We start from the raw sequence: 27486 nt of genomic DNA, 5'->3' as shown, positions 1-27486 counted from the left end.
ACACTCAGCTTAAGACACAAGTCTAATCGAAAACATCAAAAAAGTTATATACACAAAAATAAATGCAAATGTTTTTTTAAAAATGGTAAAAGCACAACTACGATTACCTACACAAGGTTGGGAAAATCACAAATCACCTTTTTGTCTTGTGACAGAGGGGCTAATCAGGCTTCATCCAAACCTGAGGACTAGGCATTTAATAATTGTTTGGGTCAGATCAACATTTACATCGGTGATATCACTAGATAAGTTGACCATTCTAGGTAACCCTGATTAAACTCATTAGGTCATTGGGTCAGACTCACATTCTCCCCCCACCCCCATGTGTGTATGGAGGGGGGCGGAGAGAGAAAGAATTAGGTAGAAAGATGCATGGAAGTTAAAGAGGAAATGACGGGCTGGGAAGATGAAGGGGAGGGTCATTGGAAGGGAGAAGAAAGGGTAATAAAGGGTAAAAGATCAAAATATATTATACACATGAATTTAAAAAGTCATAATAAATAAAGTCATCAGGAAATTTTCACACTATTATCAGCCTGAAAAAAACATAATACATATAAATCTATACATATAAATATACCTAAATAGCTTAAAAGAAACCTCTCTCATTTGGTTTGATGATGCTCCTTCTAAAAACCAAAGACCATCTAACAAAACCCTTATACTAGGCATAAGAAAGCCTCTTGAGTTGTTAGTCAGGGTTGAACAAGAGAGTCCCAAAACATTACAGGCCATGGCTGTTACCCTTGGTTGGCCCCATAGGTGGAAGTTAAGTCTGTACTGCTGAATACACCATGCATTTCAGATACAGGGACCTGGGGCCCCTGAGCTGGAACTGACCTGAAGGCCTCCTCCCTGAGGACTAGCTTTCATTGTACCACAAGGTACAACACAAGGTTCTAAAGAAGCATCCCTAGGTTCTAAAGAAGTCCTCTCTGGGTATGATGCCATGCCTATAAACCAACATGCCAACAACCAACATGACAGGGTAACCCTAAGGGTGTAGTAGTAACACGCATGCTTCGGCGGCAACCATCAGCCCTCTAATTAGAAGACTCACTCAACAACAGGGAAAATCCCAACTATCCAGGGCTGGTAAAACCATGGATCTCAGAGGAGAATCTACAACCACCACTTCACTAAAGCACCATAATTCCTAATTACATTCTAAATATTTATCCTTACATCCAGAGAGAAATGCAGTCCTCATCCCTCATTAAAGAAACTTCTTTTTGTGAGAAGACCTCTTCAGAAAAACCACAAATAACCAAAATGAGTTGCAGAGCCCAGTCCCAATAAAGATATTTACAGATCAACTCTCTCACCTACAGCTTAGGGATCAGTGTAGAAGACAGTAAGAGCCAGAGGATCAAGGAATTTGCTGCAATATTGTGTCTCCTAAAATGTCAGAACCTGCAGCCATCCATAGATTCTCACTAATACAACTGCCTAAGCAAGAAGTGAACAAGGATAACAACAATAGACAGGCTAATGTGGAGAGGAGAAAGCCCAAAATGTCACATTGTTCCCAAAGAACTCCTGGCAATTAAGAAATGCTTAGCATTGGAGAGATAGTCTTCCAGACGAATATAAATGCAATTTTATCCAGACTAACCAGGTTGTGTTTAGGACTATATATGCATATATGTATATAACAACAATTCATGGAGGAAAAAGCCATGAGTTAGAAAGAGCAAAAGCTGGGCAGTGGTGGCACACACCTTTAATCCCAGCACTCAGGAGACAGAGGCAGTAGGATCTCTACGAGTTCAAGGCCAGCCTGGTCTGTAGAGCGAGTTCCAGGATAGCTAGGGCTGTTACACAGAGAAACCCTGTCTCAAAAAACCAAAAAAAAAAAAAAGAAAGAAAGAAAGAGACAGACAGACAGACAGACAGACAGACAGACAGAGGGGGGAGAGAGAAAAAACGGTTTATGGGAGAGTTTATAAAGAGGAAAGGGAAGGGGAAAATGATGTAATTATAATCTCAAAATTTGACTGTTATAGTGAAACTCTTAACAGATGCTATTAAAAAACTCAAAGTGTTTTTTTAAAAAGTTCAATAGCTTAGGTATAGGAAGACATCTGTGCAAATTTCTGGTTTTAGCATTGTTCTAGAATTGGATCAGATGTCAACATTAGAGGAAGTAGGCAGGCAAAGGATGCACAGGACTGCTACTGGGTGTTTCATTTTGTTTTGCTGTAGCGTTCTGCGAGCTAGCAATTATTTTCAGACAGAAGTTATTTTAGTAAAACATTAAAGGTCCACCCATACCACTATGCCTCCACTCTCTCACCTGGCTCAAGTAGGGAAAGTTCATAGCATCATCTTAATGGCTAATATGCACTATTAATCACACTCAAAAAGATCTTAGGGAAATCATTTTAACTCTATAAGGTCATGAAGCAGCAGACTAATTCACTTCTTTGCTTTTCTTTATAAGGATTTTTTTCTAAATGTGTGTGTGTGCCTGTATGGGTGAGTTTCTGTGCACCACGTGCATGCAGGTGCACGTGGGAGCCAAAGGGTGTGAGATACACCAAAGTTACAGGGCTTTGTGAGTCACCTGATGTGGATGCTGGGAACTGAACACAGGTCATCTGCCAGAGCAGTGCACGCTCTTAATGGCTGAGCAATCTTCCCAGCTCCCTGCAGCACTTCTTTAGTTTTAAATAGATAGATATTTTGAAGGGTAAGATCTTACTCAAGAACCAACACTGACTACAGAGTCTTCATTATCTGACCCCTGCTCAGCTGCAGTTAGATAAGATGTAATCTTGCTTTAGAATTCAGTAGAAGTGAGGTTTTTTTCTGAAATACACTACCAATTACTTTTTAATTCATGTCAAAAGATTATAAAAAACAAGATAACCCTCAGGTAAATTACTTTTGTATTTTATCCAATAATCTTAACAGCATAGCTTACCAAAACCATAAATCTCATTTTCAATGACCACAGGAATATATTTAGTTATATTTAGACCCATAAGTCATAGTGCTAAGGAACTTATAGGAGATGACTGTCCATTAACGCAAATTAAAGGTTTAATAATAACTGGATTTCAAAATGGCAGAGTGTGATAACTGACCCCTGCCAGCTTCTACCATGGTCTCCATGAATGTCCAAGGCAGTGTCAGCCTGACCACATTTCTGGGGCCTAAGACTGTGGACAGAAACTTCATTCGCTTTCAGAAGCTCTGAAGTGTCCTTAAAATGTCATCTCCTGTAGCCTCCAAACTAGGAAGTACTCATGAGCTCTTTCAAACAGGTGACCCAACAAAGCTCATAGATATGTCTGACCTGAGACCTGCTGACCACATGTTCCCCGGGACGGCTATGAACATGGCCCAACACATCTGTGGATCACAGTATGACACCACAGAGTCACATAGCTGGATACCCCCTGGACCCTCACAGACAGATGAGCTTCTACTCTAAAGCAGTGTGTTCTAAACCTTTTGACATCCTTGGGAGAATATCTTACTTGTCAAATGAAAAATACCAAAATAAATCACTGAGATGACCAAGGGAATAAACCCTGTTCTTTGCCCCCAATACAGAGAATGTGCCACTCCCAGAAGCTGACTACTTCTAAACTAGAAAAATAAAAGTCATCCCTTAGGATGTGAAATAAACAAAAAAATTCATGCATACCTGTAAAGTATTCAAGCTTTGACATGATCAAGCCTAAAGATCACTCCTCCCATCCATCCATATATTAATATTATAGATACATATATATTGTTTACAACATTAATATTTAAATTGACTATAATTACTCTTTAAAAAATTGATAATACTTAAATAAAACTCAACAGCAGGACAAACAATGCTCATACCATCTAATTTTAGTAATTCTTAATATTACTTCTGACTTTCTAGGTTTTAATGAAACATTAGAAGTTGAAAAGACATAAATTTGATAAATGAACACACTCAAAGGCTTAATAGTCTGTTGCATTCCACACAAGATTCCAAGAAAAACATGAGTTTAAGGTATTTAGGAAAAGCCACCTAATGAAAGAAAACATTAAATGTTACACACATGTCATTATTAGGGATTGCTTTTAAAAGGCAAATGGGAAGAATCAATAGATTAGGTCTATGTTGACATATCAATTTAAAGCCATTAACCAAAGAAGAAAAAAAGGATAGTTTGAAAAGCACATTTGAGAGAAACTAAAACAACCACCGTGTGGTCACGGTCAATTCCTTTTCATTAGACCACTGGCTCTATTAATTTCAGATATGTTAATGCAATCTGCTGCAAACTAATTGCAATTGATCCAGAGACCAGCATCAAAGACATATAATACATATTGACTGCTTCTACATTGACCCAAATGAATGCCAGCTTAAAGTCGCTTGCTCCTAAATGAAAACCAAGACAGTGAGCAGACTTGCAAGGCCTGTGCTAATGCCCAGCCTTGTCACCTCACGAAAGAATCCTCTTACAGAAATGTCAGCTGACTGTGCTCAACCAAAACCTTGGAAGAGCAGGGTCACTGACTAGGTCTAAACTTCATTAAGCCATCTCCACTTCTTAAGAATCTGTGCTGGGCTAAGGAGATGGCTCAGTTGGCAAAATGCTCACTGCACAAGAATGAGAACCGGAGTTCAATCCCAGAGCCCACATAAAGCTAGGCATGGTAGCATGTGCTTATAATCCTAGAGTTAGGGAGGTAGAGATGGGCGGAAACCACGGCTGCTAGTCATCTAGTCTACTTGGCAAGTTCCAGCCCAATGGGGGAGAGCCTGTCTCATCCAGCCTAGACAACTTGGCAAGTTCCAGACCAAAGAGAAAGCCCATCTCAAAAAAAAAAAAAAGTATCTAAAGATTGTCCTGTGGCCTACACACACATACATCTACATATATATGCACAGTCACATGTCCACCAACACACACATTGTATACACACGTGTGTATGCATGTACATACGTATCCATCAGTGTGAGTGTATGAACTTCTACTAAGTCCATTCAAGACCTACTTAGTCTACCTTCTGCATTTTTTAAGGGGAATAATAAAAATTTGCTAAGCAAGTGGATAATGAACAGTATGGTTAAAATGTAATAAAAACTACTGGCTATTCATAATAATTTTTCTGCTATCATTGAGCACTGGCACTGTATTAGACATTTCACTGTATGCTCATGTAATTAATGACTGAAGGAGTCATGAAGTCAGGTAACACTCTCTACATGTGTAACTATCATTAGTGCAAACGCACAAATATTCTCAAACTTCTTCCTTTGATTGAAATTAGACAAGGCCATGTCACTAACTCCAGCCAGTAAATCCATGAGAGCATATTATATAAGACAGAGCCAAAAAACATGATTACCACCCCCCACCTCAACTTAGTTCTCCCCACACCTCTTCAAGAGGAAAAGCAACAGAAAACAATCTATCAGCCTGCAGTGTGAAAAAAAACTCATGCTAGAGGAGGCTCACAACAAACATGCAGTGAAGATTAAACCCCTGTGGACATTAGACACTATGATTCTGGGGTTATTACTATTGTAGACTGCTGTGAACTATTACTTTAACTATGCAAAGATGTGTTACATTTGCTTATATTGCAGAATATTACTTTAACTATGTAAAAGTATGTTGCATTTATTTATGCTACATTTATTTAACTGAATAAAGATTTGTTACATCTGTTTCACTTTGCCTGCCTAAGACACCTCACTGGTCTAATAAAAAGCTGAACAGCCAATAGCTAGGCAGTAGGATAGGTGAGGCTGGCCAGCACAGAGAATAAGTAGGAGGAGGAATCTACAAGTGAGAGCAAAGAGAATGAAGGAAAAAAAGAGGGAAATGCCTGGGGCCAGCCAGCCAGGGAGCCACCAGACAGCCAGACATGGAAGAAGCAGAAAAATAGGACATACAGAATGAAAATAAGGTAAAAAGTCCTGAAGCAAATTGCAGATGAAGAAAAAGAGGGTAAAGTAAGTTATAAGAGCTAGTAGGACAAACAAGATAAGTCCAAGCATTCATAAAGCCTGCTACAGTAGACCTAACTTACCTAGAACACAACCTGTGAAAGCTGTGTTTTATAGAACCATCTTGCAGATAAGAAAACCCAATGGTAAGTCACTAGGATAAGATCACAGGCAAGAGTAAGCAGAAAAAAAGCCTCTGCAACCACAGCTATTGCTCAACTAACATGGTTGGTTCCCTGTGTTTGTATTCCGTTCCCATTTTTCCTGGGGTCCCTTAGTGATAGAGTGGGGTAGAGATGAGCAAGATGCTGTACTCTTCAAAAGACCAAAAATCTATTGTAAATAGAACCTGCAAGAAATGTTGGGACAGCACATGACCGGAAAAATGCAGCTGCTGCAGGCTGGTAGGAAGGAGGTGGAGAATCAAGCACTGTCCTGAGAAATACAAGAATACTATAAAAAGTGCTACGGACTACAACAGTATCTTCAGTGTAGAAGTTAGCAAAGTTCTAAAGTATCCGCCAACTCTGGAATGAAAATGACAAAGGAAGTTTATAAACCCTGGGCCTTCTCTTGTTTCTGCCAGTTACCATGGAGCCTCCCTTTATCCACAAGGAAAGCTGTCTAGAGGATATGCTTTGAGATTTTGGAGGCTTCCTGAATATTTTTGCTTTCCTATCTACACTAAAATTTAATTTACAGGGATGAAAATAAACTAGAATTATAACATGCTAAAATCAGTTAGTTAACCCTTGTGAATTATTTCTAGTTTCTTGTTTAGTATTTTGGACCATTAACTACAAAAAAATAAAATGGTACCAGGCAGTAGTGTCAAGTGCCTTTTAATCCCAGCACTTGCGAGGCAGAGCCAGGCAGATCTCTCTGAGTTCGAGGCCAGCCTGCTCTATGGAGTTTCAAGTCAGCCAGGGATACATACAGAAACTCAAGTCTTGAGGGGGGAAAAACAGAAAAAAAAAAAAAAGGTGAGAAAGAACTCTCTTGCTTGCCCTCAGATCCTTTCTTCATGCTTCTCTGCTAATAGGTTTCTGTGTACTTTTGAGATTCTGGGGGCTGGAGAGATGGCTCAGAGGTTAAGAGCACTGATTGTTCTTCCAGAGGTCCTGAGTTCAAGTCCCAGCAACCACATGGTGGCTTGGGGATCAACCAGTGGGAAGAAGATGCCAGACCTTAACTTAACTGTCTGAGTGTGGCAGTGTTTCCAGCAGAACTGACTCTCCTAGGATCCTCTGGCTACCCTTGTTCCATCATCTTCCCCCATCTACCCCTGCCATGACATGCTGGTCCAGACTCTTTCCTCTGTAAGCATTCAGCATGCTCAGTAGCCCCAGCCCCTCTGCCTTCCAACACTTCTAACAACCTTCAGAACTGAGTTTTGTCCTTGTCAACAGTAAATGATGTGATGGACTGTGTGCTGTCTTGTGGGGCCCTGACTGACATGGACCTTCCAGAGTAAAGAACAAAGGTGTGGCTCTGACTCAAGACAAGAGGGCTGTCCTGACCCTGTACTGGGGAATTGTCCAGTGTTATATCTCACATTGAGGTCCCAAGGTACAAAGGATCCTCAGGGATCCATCTTCCTCCTCTATAATCAGAAACCTTGAGAAGAAGTTACTTGCCCAGGATCATATATAGAACCAGGGGTAGGCTAAAATCTGGGCTAATTCCTATTTTCTGCCCCATTTCCCAACCAGCTGGAGTAAGCAGTCACCCAGGTGGAGTGGGACTTTCACAGTGGCCTTCCCATTTCTCCATCCTTCTGCCTTCCTCTGACAGAGAAGGCATGTCTAAGCTCAGAGGGAAAGAGGAAATAAAACTTAAAAGAAAAGTAACACAAAGATTCCAGGGCCTATGGGGAACATGGGAGCAGAGATGGAAGAAAAATGAAAATGAGAAAAAGGACAAAGAGAACCAAGAGAAGGCAATGACTAAGCAGGCAAAAATTCACAGGAAAATTCAAAGCACAAAATTAGGCAGCTACATAGAAAAAAAAATTGACACGACCAAGAAATCATCTTCACCCTGGGGTTTCAAAATTAGAGGTGCAGAGACTACTGAAATAGCACCACAGAGGGAAAGGAAAAAATCAATAGGGGAGAACAAAAAAAAGCATGTTATTGAGCCAGGCGCCCCCCAGAGTCAGAATCTGTGAGCTACAACCCCTCATGGAATAGAAGACCATCTTGGCTTTGCCCAGAAGTCTGCCCCATTCTGGAATACACATAAGAGAATATTAGAAAGTGCCTGCACATGCCATAAAGCTAGAAAATTAGAAATCTAACACATAGGAAAAGCCTCCCAAGGAATGAAGATGTCATTCGAGGGGCACAGGCTGAGTTGTCGCTGCTTAAGTCATAGTGAGATATGCATTTTTGTACTCTTTTCTTATTAAAATACTGAGTTTATTTCACATGCATTTTTTGGTCTCCCTACCATTTCCACATCTGACCACCACTATTACCACGTCCTATCATAACATTCCATAATACTTAAAACCAAGTAAAGGGTGGAGCTCCATCCTTGAAAACTAAACAGGCATTTTAGACAACACATTCTTGGCAATGGAACCTGGACAACATTTATCAAACATAGTAGGGAAAGTTCTCACTTTGCATTATAAAAAGGACAGTACTCTTAACGTCTACACAAAACTGGTGTAAAAACCTTCAAGGACAGCTTAACAGCATTCCTAGTGGTACTTGTCTGGAATCCCAGCACCTGAGACACTAAGGCAAGAGGGCCTCAGGTCTAAAGTTAACTTTGGCAACACAGAGAGGTATATCTCAAAAACACATTTAATTACATTTCTGAATCGTTTAATTACATTTTTGAAAACTGGAATACCTATATTCTCTCCCTTGCACGTCTGTTTTTCATGTCTATACTAATACAACATGTATCTGAGATACACACAAGATACTTGAGTATTGTTCTTCATAATAAAAGGGGGCTGAAAATGAGCTCAATGACCACCAAATAGGAGTGGCTACAGCAGTTATAATATGACCAAAAGGCAGTGATCCCAACTCACAATGGCTTCTCACCTGACGCTCCATCAAATGTGTAGCAGTGGGAGTATGCCCCCCAAAACCATTCTAGCTTCTCCTTTGTGTATAGTAGTCAACAAACTAAGTGAGTTACTCAGTACATTATTATGAAATGGGCTTTGCTATAGGCAGATTTGCCCACCTGTAAAATGAAAAGCACTCTAAGAGTGCTTAGGGTGAGCTTCCCTAGGCTATGAATGTTGGCTTACATGTGTTCATATGGGTGCACGTGTGTGCCTGCTGAAATCTGAGTGGCATAATTCAGGAGCAGTCCACCTCATTTGGGAACTCCACTGGTCTAAGGCTCATCCACACCACTAAGTTAGCTATCAGGAACTCCACTGGTCTAAGGCTCATCCACACCACTAAGTTAGCTATCAGGGAGTCTGCTGTCACTACTGCACTAGACTTACAAGTGTGCACTGCCACACTCATGTTTTTTACATGGGTTCAAAAGATCAGACTCAGGTCCTCAGACTTGTGTGGTAAGAACCTTAGCAGCTACACTACCTTTTCAGCTCTTATTATTATTTTCAATTTATCATAAGTTTACTGGTATGAAATGCCATTGCAATAGAAGAAACACTTGCTCCAGAAGCATGTAGAATATCTGTGCCTGCACAGGACTTCCAGGATCCATATGTCCCCTGGCCTGTAACAAGTGTGCCAACACTTTTAAAGACTATGCATGACACTCCAGAACTCCTGGAAGCCACAAACAGAGTTAATAAAATGGAAGAGTAAAAGCAACCTGGACTGAGTTACTCCATGGGAAATCCTGTTCTTGGGTTACTGCTCCTAAAGTCACACAGATGATAAATAAATCTTTGATGTATTAGCCACTGAGCATTTGAGGATAATAATTATAGTTTATTGTAAATGAACATACTAACACAGATTATTCTCCATGGCACATTGCAAAGAGAAACTGCCAGAACTAAAGAAAACCAGCAATAGAGAAAAATAGATTCTGACTAACTAGGCACACTCAAGATGGTATGACCAAAGACCAGAACAATGCACTCACCGGGATATCACTTTGATTTCAGACATGTACACATATGAAGCAGTATACTGTATGTATAAATAAATAAATACACAAGAAAAGGCCTCTTGTCGATCATCTGGCTGGGGCTCTTCTATCCAGGTGGAAATCATAAATAGGAAATCACAAATAGGTTTCCTCAGTATTGGGCCAGGTTGTTAAATGCCATGGCCCATTCATGAGCTGGGACAAACTCAGATGTGTATGGAGTTCTGAGAACTAGAGATGTGTAGCTCCAAGTTCTAATTTCCAGAGAACCTAACAGCTTCAGGTGCTTGGGCCAGAGGACTATTGCTCTGGGCCCTGACTCTGAGTGACCCTTCATCCAGTGAACAGAAAGGCAGAGTGAGCTCCCAGCAGCAGCCAGCATCACCAGCTGCAGATGACAGCAGTATTATAACTCTTAAGGCCAGGATGCTAAGACCCTCAGCTAACACCAGCTTGTATTAAGACCTTGAATCTTAAGTATCAGGATCTATAGCCTCTAGGGCTCGGCAGGTCCCCAGGACCCTTCCAATGGCCAGGACATTCACTCTTTCACCTTCTGAGACATTTCCTTCTACAGTCTTGGCACCACTGCCTCTCACCTTTCCCAGCTGTGGTCTCGGCTGCCTCTGCTCCTCACAGTTACTGCTCCCAGTTGCTTATTGGAACCCAGTGTTGTCTACTATACATATCATGGCTTCCCTATCATCAGCCCAGCCTACACTACCCATTAAAAGTTCAGAAGTAGGCAAGAAAAGTGAAGATTTTTATTAGCCCTAATGCTGCAACATCTGGAAGCAGTGTTACGCTCAATCAAAAAGCATTAGGAAGAGCCTGATTTAGTCAACAAAGAGATGGCAAAGTAGGTGTGTTAGGTTCTTTTCCATCGCTGTAACAAAACACCATGACCAAGGCAACTTGGAAAAGAAAGTGTTGAATTGAGCTTACAGTTTCTAATGGTTAGAGTCCATGATCACACAGCAGTGCAAAGGCGCCGCACTAGGAACATCCGAGAGCTCACATCTCAATCCACAAACAAGAAGCAGACACACAGCACAATGAGCATGGCAGTGGTCTTTTGAAACCTCAAAGCCTACACCCAGTGAAATATTTCTATCAACAAAGCCACACTTGATAATCCTTCCCAAACAGTTCCACCAACTGGGAAACAAGTATTCAAATATATGAGCCTATGGGGGTCATTCTCATTGAAATAGCAATGAAAATAATTTTAAGGTTGGGGGTCACCACAACATGGGGGACTATATTAAAGGGTGTGTGTCTTAGGAAGGTTAAGAACCACTGCTCTAAAGAGAATGTCTATTGTGCTTTGGACCTAGCTGAAGATAGTTTCTGCAAGGTCTAGTGCAACCAGAGGCATGGCTCTCTACAGTAGCTACTCATGGTGGTCACCTCAAATTCACCAAGGCCTTTTGGTCCTGAAATGGGAGGTTTCCTGAATTATAGGCTGTTACCAGAACATAGCCTCTTGTTCAGCAGCCATGGTTACAGTGTCCCTTGTAACTGAGTGCAACTGCCTCTGGGCAGTTTCCTGCTCCAGGCTGCCTGGCACAAGGGAAGAGTCTGTCAAGCAGCCTCCTCCTAAGAGATTCATTCATTCATAGAAAAACATCAAAGGAAACTTGCAGAAAAGGAGCTAACAATTTACAGTGTTTAACAATGCTTAATGCTCATCCCAGTATTCTAGGAAGAGTTGGGGCCAAGCTAACAAGGTCTGTGAACTCAGGGAGGGGAAACCAAGAAAGCGGTGATGACAAAAGTTGCAAGACAATCTATACTTTCAGTGTTTGAAGGAATACATTAATTTACGTTTTGTGAGATGAAAATGAATCTACTTTAACAAGACGCATGGGAGGGAATAATCAAATCCAGGCATTGACTCAACTAAGTTGGGTCTAACTTGCTGGAAAAAAATAAAGAGCTTGAGTCCTCTAACCATAAGAGAACTCCCTGCACTCGGGATGAAACGGAGGTGGGAAGCTGCCTTTTTCTGTTCCCTGCACATAAGCTCCTGCTGTTAGATATGAAGAGGCTCTTAAACCTCATTTCCAGCTCTCAACAGCAACGACAGCAGTGGAATGGCAACAAGGAATTAGCTGTAAACTCCAGGAAAATATATTTCCCTCTTATTGCAGGCCCAGTGACGAAGGCAGATGCTAAGTGGGCTGTGGCAAGCCAAAAGTTAGTGTCTGTGATATTTTAGTTTTGCCAATGTTGTTCTGGATGCAAATGAGTCCTCATAAATCTACCTTGGTCACATTACTTTGGACATACTGAGCTCAAATAAATGTGGTGGTGTCAATGAAAAGACAGATATAACGCAATGTGTCTCAATATGAGTGTCGTAAAATAAAAGGCTGGCTCGCTTAAAACAGGCTCTAATGAAGCAGCCTCTTTAACTGCACCGCCTCATAAAGAGATTGAGTGGAATCCTAATTGTAAGAGGAATAAGAAGACCTATCCATGTGGGCTCGATGTGACCATGGAGACAGGCCACTTCCTGCAGCCTGAGAACATGCCAGTCAGGAGAAAAGCAGTGGTGACAATGAGCAGGACACACATGTGTGGAAAGGAGCACAGAGGGATGGAGACAACAATGGGAAGGTCGGGGTCTTCATTTGGAATTACCTTTGAAAACAAATCAGCCTCTGGCCAGTCTCCATTGAGACTGTCCCTGCTTTGCATGCTGTAAGGCAATTAATTAGCCAGTTAATTAGCCCCCTGTGGCTAAGTTCTCAAACTCTAAACAGAATTGAGGGATCTTCCTGAACCCCATCAAATGAGAAGATGGCAGCTGAGCCAACGTTCCTCATTTTTAAGATGAAGACTACCAGGCTCAAGCTCTTGCCTGTTGTTGATTAGATGGGTTAATATATGCAAGTCAATCAGAACAATGCTAAAGATAAGTGCTCAGAAATGTTGGCTGTTCTTATTTAATGCAATAAATAAAATAAAACATAATGGAGAAGTGCTGCACAGAGACACCCTGGCAGCCACTGAGTAAATTTTCTAGGTGATCACATAAAGGACAGGAAAGTGCCCATGGGGCCCTGCTGCTTGCTTTAAAAGCATTTGGGAAGGTATTTTTAAACTCTAACTGTGGAATCCTTGGGCCTGAATTTCTCAACAATCACAGAAAGACAGATCAGTAATTTACAACAGGAAGAATAAAAAGTCTCTTTTGGTAAGTATCTCACAATGAAGCGAGTAAACTCACTGTGTACTCCACTTGATCTAGGAATTTCATCTTACAGACAAGGAACACTGAAAGCCAGAGACCACACTGACCTGTAGAGGGTCACTATAATGGTTAAGTAATAGTCAAGATTTCAATCCAAGTCCCTGCCTAAAATCCTTTGGTCTTGCCTTTTTACTGTAACAGTGGTAAGCATATAGGAAAAAAAAATGTGCAAACTAATATGTGTGTGTACACACAGACATGCATGCATGCATGTATGTAGGCATGTGTATATGTGTAATATGTATTTTCTGTATATACATATGTATACATACACACATACATATATATCAACTAGTCCATATAAATAGTACTGGAGAAATGTCTGTAAATTCCATGGTAATAAAAAAGATCCAACATTAGGGCTGGAGAGATGGCTCAGCAGTTAAGACTGCTTACTGCTTTGCAGAGAACCTAGGACCAGCACCTACATCATGGCTCACAACAACCTATATAACTCTAGTTGGGCTCGAGCCTCTTTGGCTTCTTCAGGCACCTGAACACACATGGTACCTATAAATATATACAGTCACCCATACAGATGAATTATAACAAAATAAATAAATTCTTTTAAATTACCACAGGTAATGGCTCTGGTGGACTCTATCACTCAACAGTTACAAAAAGAGAACACAGAAAACAGTGATTTACAACAGAAAAACCTACCCAATATTTTATTCCATCTTAAAGAACGGACTATGGAGATGCTGACAAATCAGGAACAATAACCTTGATGCTGTGGGACCCGAGAAACCAGCACTGATGGCACATGAAACTTAATTAGAACAGATGTTCTTCACGGTTGCCTGACCTAGAGAACACACAGAAAGGCAGCCTAGGGTTGGACTCAGAGCCTCAGTCCAACCTTGCTCCACTAACTACGCACGTGGCACATGCATCTCTGACATATCAAGCCTGTAGGCCCAAGGTCCAGCAAGTAAGGCGGACAGCATCTACAATCTGTCCTACGAGAAAAAGGTTGAGAGTTGAGCTTTTTGGCCACTCAGAAGCTTCATCGTGCCAGATTCCTATTTCTAATTCATTTGTCTTGGGGTTCCTTTACAAGGTCTTAATTTTTTATTTTCTGGGTTATTTTGCTTTAGTGTTTGTTTCATTTTTGATACAGGGTCAAATGTATTCCTGGAATCCCTATGTAGTCAAGGCACACCTCCAACACATACCAGCATTAGAGGACTACATCATCCACATCTGGTTTATTTGATGCTGGGTTCCACCTGGACCTTCCTGTAAACAGAGGTGTAAACAGCACACCGCTACCTGAGCCACATCCCTGGCCAGGATTACAGCTTTAAACCAAACTGAATACTTGTGGACATCTCATTACCATGAAGTTCCTGAAGCTTCTATATCCACTTCAACATTACTTCATTTAATTCACCTAGCAAAAACTGCCAGAAATCCATTCCATAGGAGAGCAAAGGAAGGCTCAGAGAAACGAAAAGCTCAGGATGAGGATGCTGCCAGGAGGAAGAACCATTACTCCAAACCCGAGTGTCTGACTTGGGTAGAGTAGAGTAGTAAAGTGCAGAGCCTTTGATCGTCTGCCGAAACTGGAGACGGCACAAGTGGTTCCTGAGCCACGAAACCAGCTAGGGCAAGAGGGAAAGGTGGAAAGTTTTGGAGGCATGGTCTGTGGTGAACACATGGTTCAGTAGGAAAACCTGGAGCCCAGGGTGAAAAGGGGTTGCTGGATGAGTTTCGATAAGTCAAAAGACTTAAGATTCAAAAAGTTACTGACTCTTTGTACCCTAGGTTCAGCGGAAAGTAGCATAGTGTCTTAAACAGCAGAGAATCGTGAAAACTCTTTGCAGGAAAGACAAATGCCCAAAGGAGGGTTCCCTCCCTAATTCTGCACAGCTCCTCTGCCAGCAGCAAAGGGAGGAGGCAAACATGTGACCTTGGTAAACACTGGCATATTAACACAACAGCAGAAACAAATGTGGAAAGGGCTCTACAATATCCTGAGTGGCATCCTTTCCAAATGCCTGCCTGTCCCCGACCACAGAACGTGCCAGCTGATGCTGGGCCGAAGACAAGCACCTTCATTTTGCACTGTGAGCAGAAGTCGGCAAGGCTGATTTGTAGATAAACAAATGAAAGCAGCAGGAACATATCCTATATCCTGGCACTGAACTCTGCTGTGCCTTCAACGTCCACAGCAAAACTCAGGTCGAAGTTTAATCCTTATCCTGAAGTATTAAGAGGCGGGACCTTTAAAAGTGATTAATTACTAAATGGATTAATCTGTTTGTGGATTAGCAGATTAAAGGCTTATCTGAAGTAGGACTACTGTAGAGCCAGTCTGGCCCTATCTCTTGAATATGCTCCTCTCACCACAGGGAAGCAGTAAGAAGGCTCTCAACAAGCAAGATGCAGGCCCTGGCCTTGAACTTTCCAGCCTCTCAAACTGTAGGAAATGAATGAGTTTTCTTCATACATTACCTATAATATAATATCCCATTATAGCAACAGAAAATGAAGACAAAGCCTGCCCAAGGAAACTTCCAGAAGCTATATGTGTTCACGTACATAACAGTTTCCACTGGTCACCTAGAATGTGGTGGCTGTTGAATCTGACATCCCAAAGTGTCAGTAAATAGAGAAGTTCTCTGCTATCACAGTCACTGTCCCAGGACAAGGTAGAAGGAGAGGCACACAAATGCTGAATGTAATTAGATAGAGTAGGAAGTGCTATCGAGGAAATAAAGCATGCATGATGAGCTATATGTGCCAATTATAGACTGAGTGTCACTGCCCCCAAGGAAATGACATCTATGTGGGGACCTGAGACGAGAGAAGGAGTGGATATGTAAACAGACTCCCAGAAGCACAGGAGGTTGGCAGGCCTCAGTGTTCCAAGGCTCTGATAGGAAAGGCTAGGATACAGAGAAACTAGCTAAGAATGCTGAGAAAGAGGAAAGGTGAGAGAGCACCAGGCCATGCAGGTGAGTCTAGGAGGCTGCTGTTCAAGCCAAGCTGGAAGCAGGGTAACAAGATCAAAGTCATAGGCTGGGCATGGTGGCCCACACCTTTAATCTCAGCAGAGGGGAACTTGAGAGGCAGAGGAAGAGGCATGTGGATCTCTGAGAATCAGAGGCCACCACTGTCTATTTATAAGAAGCTCCAGGACAGCCAGACCCTGTGAGACCCTGTCTCAAACAAACAAACAAACAAACAAACAAACAATCAACACCAGAGTTTGGAAAAGTCACTGTGTCTTCTTCATAGAAAATAAAACCAGTTAAGTGACTGCTGCAATAAATAAACCAGGGTCAGCAAATTTACAAGCAAGGCCCAGAATCTAAGAACAGTAGATGTTCTCTGCAGTAACTAACCATTCCTGCCTTTGCAGCCCAAAGTAGTTACCGGTTAACAGACAAACGAACGGCCATGTTCTGATAAAGCTTTATTTACAAATAGGAGGGTTTGCTGCCCTCCCAGCTACACTGCAGAGGACTGCGAAGACAGACTGAGGTGAAAGGACTCTAGAGAAAACGGCCTGGAGAAGCAAATGCTTGCCGCAGTGATCAGGCGGACAGACGCTGAAGAGGAAGGAAACCTAGAATGAGACATGTACCTGGTAATGTTGCTGCAAATGAATGTGGTGAATTTAAGAATTTTCCAGCCATTTTTAACAGATTTCTTTAGAAACAAAACCTGGAGTTTGGCTCAAACTGGCCTTTGTAATCCACTTAATTATTAACATCCCTGTATACCACTCCACCACATCAGAGCTGCCCGGTCTTTGATCTTGCAACTTTCTTCCATTATTTAATATTAATCCTTGTGGGTGATGGTGAACTACTTGCTGTGGCCCCAGCCTGCTACAACAGATGGCCAGAGCTTCTCCCCAAGGAGAAAGCACGACTCTGATGACAATTTGTAAAAATAACTGAAAAGAAATGAGTAAGGATCGATGCCATGTGGTGACACCAGCACTTGGGACAGTGTGGGAAGAGATCAGGAGTTCAAGGCCACCTTCAGCTGTGTAGCAGGTTGGGGGATAGCTGATGCTACCGGAGGCCTTATCTGAGAGAGAGAGAGAGAGAGAGAGAGAGAGAGAGAAATATGAGATAGCATATGCAAAGGAATACTGAAAATGTTTCAAGTTAATGAAACAGTTCTTGAAATGCATTGATGCAGGCAGGTATTTCCCAAAGCAAAACAGAAAAACAAGCAACCAGGAGAGGGAGAGCCATATATAATACTTACACACACTTGAACATGAAGGGTATAGAAAAGCTTCCTATGAAAACATTGACGCTGATGTATCAAAGGAATCTGGAAACAGAAGGTTTAGGACAGCGGTGGCTCCCAGGCGAGGCTTCGAGGGTACTGAGACAAGTCACCCAGACATTTTTCCATTATGTTATACTTTACGCTTTTAATTGTACAGTGATCCAAACCTGAACTACTGCACACATAGGTGAGTATGGTATTAATCTCTACTTTCTCCACCTTTCTGAATAAAAATATTTACATGCTTAATGTAATAACCACATCTGATTCCATGAAGACTTGATTCATTAATCAAAAAGAAAGAAACCTAAAAAAGGTAATTTTTCTAATTACCTTTAATAAGACTAATTTTTCCAATTATATTTCCCACTGATTTTTTCTTTCCTTTTTTAGTTTTGAATTACTTTTAAAAGACTAATGAGATCTGAAGGAAATCTCAGATCACAGCACGCCAACAGTTCATGCTATCAATGAGGAACTGAGGTGTGAAGGTGGGACACACCTCCTTGAAGCTGATGCTTCTCAGCAAGCCAGTGTGAGCATCCAGCCCTGGGGTGGGCACTGCCCTTGCATCAATGCGACACCTTTATGGGACAGGTAAGCCCACACAGAAGGAAGGATCATGACAGCCATGTCCTCTTGACTATTAACTTGATGGAACTTAGAATCATCAGGGAAACAAACCTCTGATATTTGGGGAAAGGGATTCCTTACGTGAATTAATTGAAGTGGGAAGACACGCCCTAACGTTGGGCTATATATTATACACCATTCTTTGACCTAGAGTCCCAGACTGAATAAAAATGAGAAAGCAGGCTTCATCCCTGCCTCATAACTGAGGATGCAAGGTAAGCAGCCACTTCCCATTTCTCCCACCATGATGACAGTATCCCTCTCACTATGAGCCAAAAGCAGAACACTTCTTTCTCAAGGTTCCGGGTACTTTGACACAATGAGACATGGTGTGACATGTTGTTTAAAATGTAACTTTCTGCTCACCTAGGGTATGAATGAAAAACTCTAGAAGTAATTTCCTGAAAATCAGCGAACTGCTTCATACAGTTTTTATAAATTGTGTGTGAGTGGGTGTGGTGTCTATGTGTGGGTGAGTGTCTAAGTGTGGGTGAGTGGGTGTGGTGAGTGTCTAAGTGTTGGGTGAGTGGGTGTGGTGTCTAAGTGTGGGTGAGTGGGTGTGGTGAGTGGGTGTGGTGAGTGTCTAAGTCTGGGTGAGTGGATGTGGTATCTATGTATGCGTGAGTGGGTGTGGTGAGTATCTATGTGTGATGACTGTCTAAGTGTGAATGAGTGGATATGGTGAGTCTACGTGTGGTAAGTGTCTAAGTGTGAGTGAGTGGGTGTGGTGTCTATGTGTGAGTGAGTGGGTGTGTAAGTGTCTAAGTGTGTGTGATTGTCTAAGTGTGAGTGGGTGTGGTGAGTGTCTAAGTGTGAGTGAATGGGTGTGGTGTCTAAGTGTGAGTGAGTGGGTGTGGTGTCTAAGTGTGAGTGAATGGGTGTGGTGTCTAAGTGTGAGTGAATGGGTGTGGTGTCTAAGTGTGAGTGAGTGGGTGTGGTGGGTGTGAGCGTCTAAGTGTGCGTGAGTGGGTGCTAGTGAGTGTCTATGTGCTCATTCACATTACTTCTGGCACTCACTGAAGTGAGTGGCTGGTGGCAAAGGGAGGTTTGGCTTTCAAAGGTCATAGCCAAGTGAAGAAGTCTCTGAAAACAAGTCAGTATATTATAGTAACACAATAGCCATGGGCGGATTCCTCCCAAATTCCAATGGATAACATTTTTATTCTTGGTCCATTGATTTCTCAGCTAACCACTCCAGTTTTATACATTTACACATGGCATCAGAGTAGATCACATCTAATATTCAGGAAGGAAAAGTATTATAGCATTTTATTCCAACTGACCTGCCCAAACACATCCATTCTGACACTAAATAAAGCAGATAAGCTAGTTCAAAACAACTCTCCAGCTGCTGCTGAGAGGACACAAATCACACATCTGCAGCACCACAGAACCTGAGACATGTCTGCATCACATGACACTGGTCAAGACTGTGATCTCCACATCAGATAGGTCCTTCAGAGCCCAGCTCCCTTCCTCAATCACCCTCAGTTCCCAGTTTTTAATCTTCCCTAAGTGACACCCACACCCCATCATCTGTTCCAATAAATTCTGTTAGGAACTTGCAAGGTGCAGACTTTATTTCAACCAACTCACCCCTGCTCCTTCCAATAATCTAATAGTGCTTAACAATTTAGGGTACATTTGAGTTTGATGAGATTTACCAGATAGCAATAGACTTCTCCCAGCTTCTTTATAGCCACAGTTTTGAGCAACCTGCCTAACTCAATCTCACAGGCTCAACTGTCATATGATTTGGAGGGGAGTAAATGAGCAGCCTTTGCTGGAGAAATTCCTGAGATCACCTTTCTGACATTTTGAACATCCTCTCTGCAGAATGCTAGTTGGTGTCAGGGAGGTCTGCAGTCTACTATTTGTGTTGAGAAAGACATTTGTTGCGTGTTTGGAAAGACGTTTTGCTGTTGTTGATGAACCCAACATGACTACAACGTAAAACTCGCTTTTAAGTTCGACAGATTTTTCTTAAGCAAAATTACAGTCTGTAGAATTACATTCCACTGCACTCATTCCTCAATGTATTCCACATAAAATGTCTTAGCTATACAAGAAAACCAAATAAACTGTATATACTTGTGCAGTGATAGAGGAGAAAATTACCTCAATCATATGTGTGTGTGTATGTGTAGCATATGTGTGAGGAGATGCGTATGCATACTAAATATACATGCAAAAGCCAGAGAATTTCAGGTATCTTTCTCTATTATATGCTACCTATTCCCTTGCAGCTGTGTTCTCACAGGGAACCTGGGCTGGAAACTTCAGGCACCCTCCACACACAGCACTGGCGTTCTGGCCGTGCCTCCTTACATGGGTGCAGGGGATCACACTCAAGTCTGTGCAGGAAGCACTCTCCCTTGCTGAGCCATCTCCCTGGAAAGACCTTGCCTTTATCCAAATGTGTATTCAGTATCAGAAAACTACAGGATGTACTCTGCAGTGCAGAACGCCTGCCACACACTGTCCTCCAGGGAACTGTGGGAAGAAAAGCTGCCTTTCATCTGATAGGCCAGTGTGAGGAGCAGGGACTCAGAAAAACATCTCGAGACAGGAGCACCTGGCAAAGCCAACAATCTGATACCTCATAGTAAACAGCGAGGAAACGCAGCTTTAGTCAAACTACACCCTTGTAAAGTTGAGGGAGTTAAAGGACCTAAGAAATACCAAGAACATCTAATGCAGGTGAAGCTTCAGGAGCTTTGGTGAGACTCTAACATTATCACATTTCAACACGCGGTCCAAAGTAAAAAAGAATGAGCCGCAGATCAGCCATGCTGGGCCTGCTTGGATGTCATGGTGACAGAGAGAATGAAAACATAAGCAGGCTTCATAGTCTGGGTACAGTTTGCTACCTTAAAACTCACTATGAAATACAACTATCACTGTGGTCATGCTGGGAGGTAGCCTGTGTTATTCAGGGAAGTGAAGGCTTCCCCATGACAGTGGGTTCATTCCCCCACAACAGTACATGACAAGGTGAGTCTGCTCTTTATATGTTCTCTCCCCATGTGTCCATCAGCCTTTTTGCTTCACCACAGCTTGATGCTTCAAGAGAGCCCTCACAAGACACTGAAACATGCTCTTAAGACTTCCTGGCCTCCAGAACGATGGGAAATAAGGCACAGTTTCTTCATTTTAAATTACTAAATTTCAAGTACTTCCTTAGAGTAACAGAAAATGGCTTAAAGGATAAAGGTTGAATCATCTTCATCCAGCCACAATTAGGAGACAACCTGTTACTTTCTTAAGTGAAAAAAAGAATATATCTTCTATTGCAGGATATTTGCTTAGACTATAAAGATATGTCTCTAAGGTGTCTTCTGATTGGCTTAATAAAGAGCTAAATGGCCAACAGCAAGGCAGGAGAGGAGAGACAGGACTTCCAAGCAGAGAGAGAAAAACTGGAAGGAAGAACCAAGGTGCAGACTCAGAGCAAGATGGATATGACATAGTAAAAGACAACCAAGCCATGTGGCAGAACATATACTAAAAAAAATACGGTTATCAGTGTGGTGATTTCTCAGAAAATTAGGAAACAACCTTCCTCAAGACCCAGCAAATACCACTTTTGGGTATAAACCCAAAGGATGCTCAATTGTGCCACAAGGACATGTGCTCAACTATGTTCATAGCAGCATTTTTGTCATAACCAGAACCTGGAAACAACCTAAATGCCCCTCGACCAAAGAATGGATAAGAAAAATGTGGTACATTTATGCAGTGTAGTACTATATAGCAGAAAAAAAAAATAACATCTTGAAATTTGCAGGCAAATGGATGGAGCTAGAAAACATCATTTTGAGTGAGGTAACCCAGACCCAGAAAGACAATTATCACATGTACTCACTCATAAGTGCTTTATAAACATAAAGCCAAGAAAACCAGCCTATAAACCACAATTCCAGAGAATTTAGACAACAATGAGGACTCTAAGAGAAACATACATGGATCTAATCTACATGAGAAGTAGAAAAAGACAAGATTTCCTGAGGGTTGTAGAGAAGTGGAGGGGCAGAGAGGGAGCAGAGAAAAATGTAGAGCTCAATAAAAATCAAGAAAAGAAAAGAAAACATCTAAGCTAAGACCAAGCTTTCACAGTCAATAATAAGTCTACATGTCATTATTTGCAGACTGTTGGTCCAAAATTAGTCTGACAAGAAAGTTTGAATATTTGGTGCCCAACATCCAGCCACATATATCCATATAAGGCCTGAGAAAACTTTCTAGCAACCATGGTCTCATGGGTAAGCTTAGTGCTAGTGGCCAGCAGAGGTGCAGCTCTTTAAAGAGGCCCTGCTACTGAGCAATCGAATGGGGTTTCTAAGTGGTGCACTACTCAGTGGCAGAAGCACCTACCAGAGTTGGGGCCAGAAGACATGAGATTCCACTCACACCAACCTAAAGAGGGCAGAGCCAGCTGTCAGGCCATGTGCTAAGGAGAGCCATGCAGCAGAGGATCAAGCTGTACCTGAACAGTTTAAGGTTTGGCTCACACAGTCAAAGAAGGCTGCAGGTGTATAGTAAAGTCAGGTCCAGACCAAGAAAACCTCTAACCAAATACAGCATGTTTAAAAACATACTTAGATGCTAAAGAAAAAAAAAATGGGCATAGGTAGTCAGAGAAAAATTGTCTAAAATTAATAAAGTGAAATCTTTAAAGATAGAGTGAAGTAATATAAAAGAAAAAAGTGACGTACAGATAGGAAATACATAGGGTGTCGGGTCCTGAACAGTGCTCTGTTGACTTGGAATTTTTAAAATGCTATTTAACAAAAAACAAAAAACAAAAAAATGATAGCTGCTGAGAGATACTGAATTATGGAAACTGCTAAATTAAACAAACATATATATTTTAAGAATGTCTTAATTTCATGATGGAAATCAGAAAATGTGTTGCATCATGGCAATGAGAAATGTCTGCTCCTGGCTGTAGTAAGAGCCCACTTTTTGGTTCCCGGCTGCTCAGCTCTGAAATAATCACACAGAAACTGTATTAATTAAATCACTGCTTGGCCCATTAGCTCTAGCTTCTTATTGGCTAACTCTTATATATTAACTTAACTCATCTCCATTAATCTGTGTATCATCACATGGCAGTGGCTTATGGGGTGAAGTTCTGGTGTCTTCACCAGGGCTACATGGCTTCTCTCTGATTCCGCCCTTCTTTCTCCCAGCATTCAGTTTAGTTTTCCCTGCCTAGTTCTGTTCTACCCTATCAGGCCAAGTCAGTTTCTTTATTAACCAATGGTATCCACAGCATACAGAGGGGAATCCCACATCACCTGGAAGGCCCGATTTACTACAAAAAAAAATGATAAGCACCAAAAAAAAAAAACTATATGGAATTTGCTTTTATTCGTGGCAAAGTTAGCCACCAGCACAAACTGTCCTTGCCTTGCCTACTGACAGTATGCCATCCACACTGGCCAAGCAGGACACACACACACACAAAAAAAAAGAAACTGCCAAACTTTGCCAAGACAAGGTAGGACAGTCCTTCAAAATTGCTGCTTCACAGAAAAGTCTGTCAGGTATTCTAAGCTTGTACGCCAAATATGGATGTCCCAACATTGCAGAGGAACTTTGGGTGACTGTCTAGGAAGCCAAATGTCTCTGTCATTTCTATAGTTTTCTAATGTATAACATGCCAGAAATGTGAAAGACTTTCAAACCCATCCAAAAAATTAATAAGAAGACTCAAATATTTAATTGACTATTGGAAAAAGATTGTGGAGACATGGGTTTGAAAAAATAGTGAGTTATAAAATGGAAAAGAAAGATTTGTGGACAAATATTTAGAAAACAATATAGTTTTGGAAGTACAGTTTTACTCCCTTCACTCAGAGAATCTTGATATATTATCTTATTAAAGGTCCTAAAGAGTCCAATCATTAAAAAAAGAAAAAGAAAATGAGGTGGTTGAAAAGATGACTTGGGAGGTGAATGTGCTTGCTCTGTATGCATGAGAACCTGAGTTTAAGTCCTCAGCCCCCACACAAAAAACTGGGCATGGTTACATGTGCCTGTAATTCCAGCCAGTAACAACTGGAAGGAGACCAGTGTATCCCAGAGCTCCATGATCAACCAGCCTATCAAAAATCGTAAGTTTCAGGTTAAGTAAAAACCCTGTCTTGTGGCAGTAAGACAGACCACAGAGAAGACACCCTAGAAGATGCTGCAGTCTCCACCTGTGCCCTCACAGGTACATGTACCCACATGTATCCAACACACACACACACACACACACACATGGAAAGACACAGAAAGACGACCCATCTGATGATATTCAGTTATCTCCAAACTAATTCTTACTTGGCATCTATTTTGAAACCCATGGAACTAGACCCTCCTTTGGGAAATGCCACACTCTGCCAAAACGCAAGTCCACACACAGAGAGGGAACTCTTGAATAAAAGGGTCTTGTGTATCCATGTCCCAGGCTTTCCTTCTCATCTGATCACACTGCCTGGACGCAGTGTGCTACAACACAGGCAGGCCTTGGCCGTGATGCCAGTGAAACAGCATCTCAGTTTTAGGTGCTCACTGCCCAGTGGAAAATTACTTTCTCCTCTGTCACCTGACTTCCCATATTATCTGCCAACAGGGGCACCACATGGAGGCTAAGAAGCTGGTGACAGGGATGGCATCTGTGGAGCCGCAGCTCTGAAGGACCCCATACCAAGTCCCAGAGTTCTTGAAGAAGCTCACTTGCTCCTCATCCAGGAGCAGCAGCTGCTGTCTGAAGTCACAGCCTGTTTCAGAATCCTACCACTTTGGTTTTCCTTAACCTACATATTTCTTTGATCTACTCTTCATGTTAAATTTTCTCCAGAGCAATAACTCATATGGCTTCTACATTTCTAACTGGGCTCAGGGGACAAAAGGAGAAATGGATAGGAAAGTGTGGCTATAGTTAAACCTATAGTTTCTTTCCATTTCATACATTTTTTACTTATAACCACACTTTAATATTTATGGGTTTAGAGCACCAGCTTTTTGGGACAAATATAATTGCTCTGTTTGTTGCCCAGCACTGAGCAGCTGCAGCACCGATCACACACAGCAGCGCTGTTTCACTCAGTGAAGGCATGCGTGAAGGACAAGCAGATAAAGGGGGGACAGCACCCAAATTTCCTCACTACTATAACAAAACATCTGACAAAACAAAGGGAGGAAGGACCTACTCTGCTTTTTTTCTGAGGCATTTGTCTAGAATTAAAGGGAGGGTGTGGAACAGCATACACAGCCAGTCACATCATCGGTCAGGAGGCCAAGAGACCGGGTCACAAAGACATGAGTTTGACAGGGGAAGAGTTCACTTAATGCTGCCTGGCTCTCCCCATATCCCACCATATTCCACCCTGAACCCATGAAATAGGGCATCCCACCTTCAGAGTCTTCTCCTCTAGGCTAATACTCTCTGGGAAGGATCTCAAAGACACAGGCAGAGGCGTGCTTCACAATCTCCCAGGTTCTTCTTAAGCCAATCACACTGAGGATCAAGATTAACACTTACAGTGTATACTGATAAGTTATGTGGGGTAATCAGATGATTACCAGAAGGACTTGGCATGTTAAACAATCATGGAGGACCACCTAATTCCCACCAGAGAGAAAGCAGCTTAGCTGGCAGGGCTTCTTACTATGTAGCTATGTAAAACATGGAGGAAGGGTATCTTGTCATGGAAGAACCTTCTCAGTGAGGACTGGGTGGGGAGCCACAGCCAATGAACACCCCTGAGATTTTCTGTTGAGGAATATGGCACACCTTCTCATTTCCCTGGAAACCTTCTGCATTGCCTACTTAGTGGCACTCTGTAGCACAGTGATTCTCAACCTTCCCGATACTGCAACCCTTTAAAACAGTTTCTCATGCTGTGGTGACTCCAATCATTAAATTATATTCATTAATGTAAAATCACTTCATAATTGCAATTTTGCTGTTATAAATAATAATGTAGATATCTGATATACAGCCTTCCACAAAGGGGTCACAACCCACAGGTTGAGAACCACTACTGTAGAGGAATGTCCTTTCTGATAAATAACTGTCAAGGCCTACACCGAGTTACATATCAGCAAGAGATATTATGTGCAGTGTTTTCTGACACTAAATCCATGTTATTTTCCAACGATTTTCAAACTCTCTTATCCCAACCACGTGCCTCACAATTCTGATTTGCCAACTGTGACTGAATTCAATCTCCAAACTTTCCCCCCAGGAAACAGGTAGCTAGAAGACATTGAGCGTTCCAACCAATCCTGTAGGCATGGCAGATCCCCACCTCCCATAAACCAGCTCAAGCTCCTCCAAAGGACTGCCTCGTCAAAACAAACAAAAGTAAGTTTGAAAGGGGGAATTACACACATAAAGGTGAGCCTATGAAAGGAAATTCTTAGGGTTATGTAAGGTCTGGCTAGGAACCTGGACACACACGCATATGTACATATGCAAAATATAGATAAATAGACAAATAAACTATGAAGTGTATACATTGTGCTTGTAAGAAAGGGATTCAAGGGCATACATTTTAAGTATATAAGTACTATACTCTATTTACTATGAAGACATAAAACCAATTTTATAAGCAGGAATGAAAAAAACCACTCCTAGATTAAGCATTTTATATACTTCAAAAGAAATGTAAAATGCTAATTGCATTGTACTGCTTAGATTATTTGTAAGACATGTGAAGTTCTGAATCACAAATACCTTAAGGGCAGAATGAAAGAAAATGATTTAAACCTTGACTTTGGGGGTTCTATTATACAGAAAGGTAAATTATTGATAGTAAAATATTAAATATAGAAAGAACAAATTTCTGTACAAAAAACATTAAAATAAACAAATATTTACATTAACGCTACCAGCATTTAGCAAGCATTCTCAGTGTAGTATAAATAGATTATAGGTGGTTTGGTAGAACAGCATCAAGCTAAACTTCCATTTATTTGCAAACCTTACTCATTTTTAATTCAGATGTGGGGATGGTACTAGGAACTGAACGTGGGTTCTATTCAAATGCAGCACGTGATCCCCTGCTGAGCCATCACTCCAGCTCCTCATAAAACTTTAATTATTTTTTAAAGTAGTTGATAAATAAATGGCCCAATCACTGCTCACAAGGTACTCCTAATCCTAACAGCAAAGATAAACAAACAAACAACAACAAATACAGTATATATGCTGGTACTCCCAAAAGCTAACCCTGACTGACATCACTAGTCAGTTACCTCCCCCACCCCCACTGCCCTGAGAATGGTCAGCCTC

The 27486-nt window shown here is 41.6% G+C and overlaps 1 protein-coding gene across 1 annotated transcript in view; it reads right to left on the bottom strand.

The window, feature by feature from the left end:
• Suclg2 (succinate-CoA ligase GDP-forming subunit beta) overlaps positions 1-27486 on the bottom strand; it is a 274301-nt gene that overhangs the window by 208496 nt on the left and 38319 nt on the right. The window lies entirely within an intron of this gene.

Source organism: Arvicola amphibius, chromosome 2 (genome assembly GCF_903992535.2).
Source record: "Arvicola amphibius chromosome 2, mArvAmp1.2, whole genome shotgun sequence".
NCBI classification, from domain to species: Eukaryota; Metazoa; Chordata; class Mammalia; order Rodentia; family Cricetidae; genus Arvicola; species Arvicola amphibius.
The sequence above is the reverse complement of the archived record's forward strand: the minus strand, read 5'-3'. Positions and strand labels throughout refer to the sequence as shown.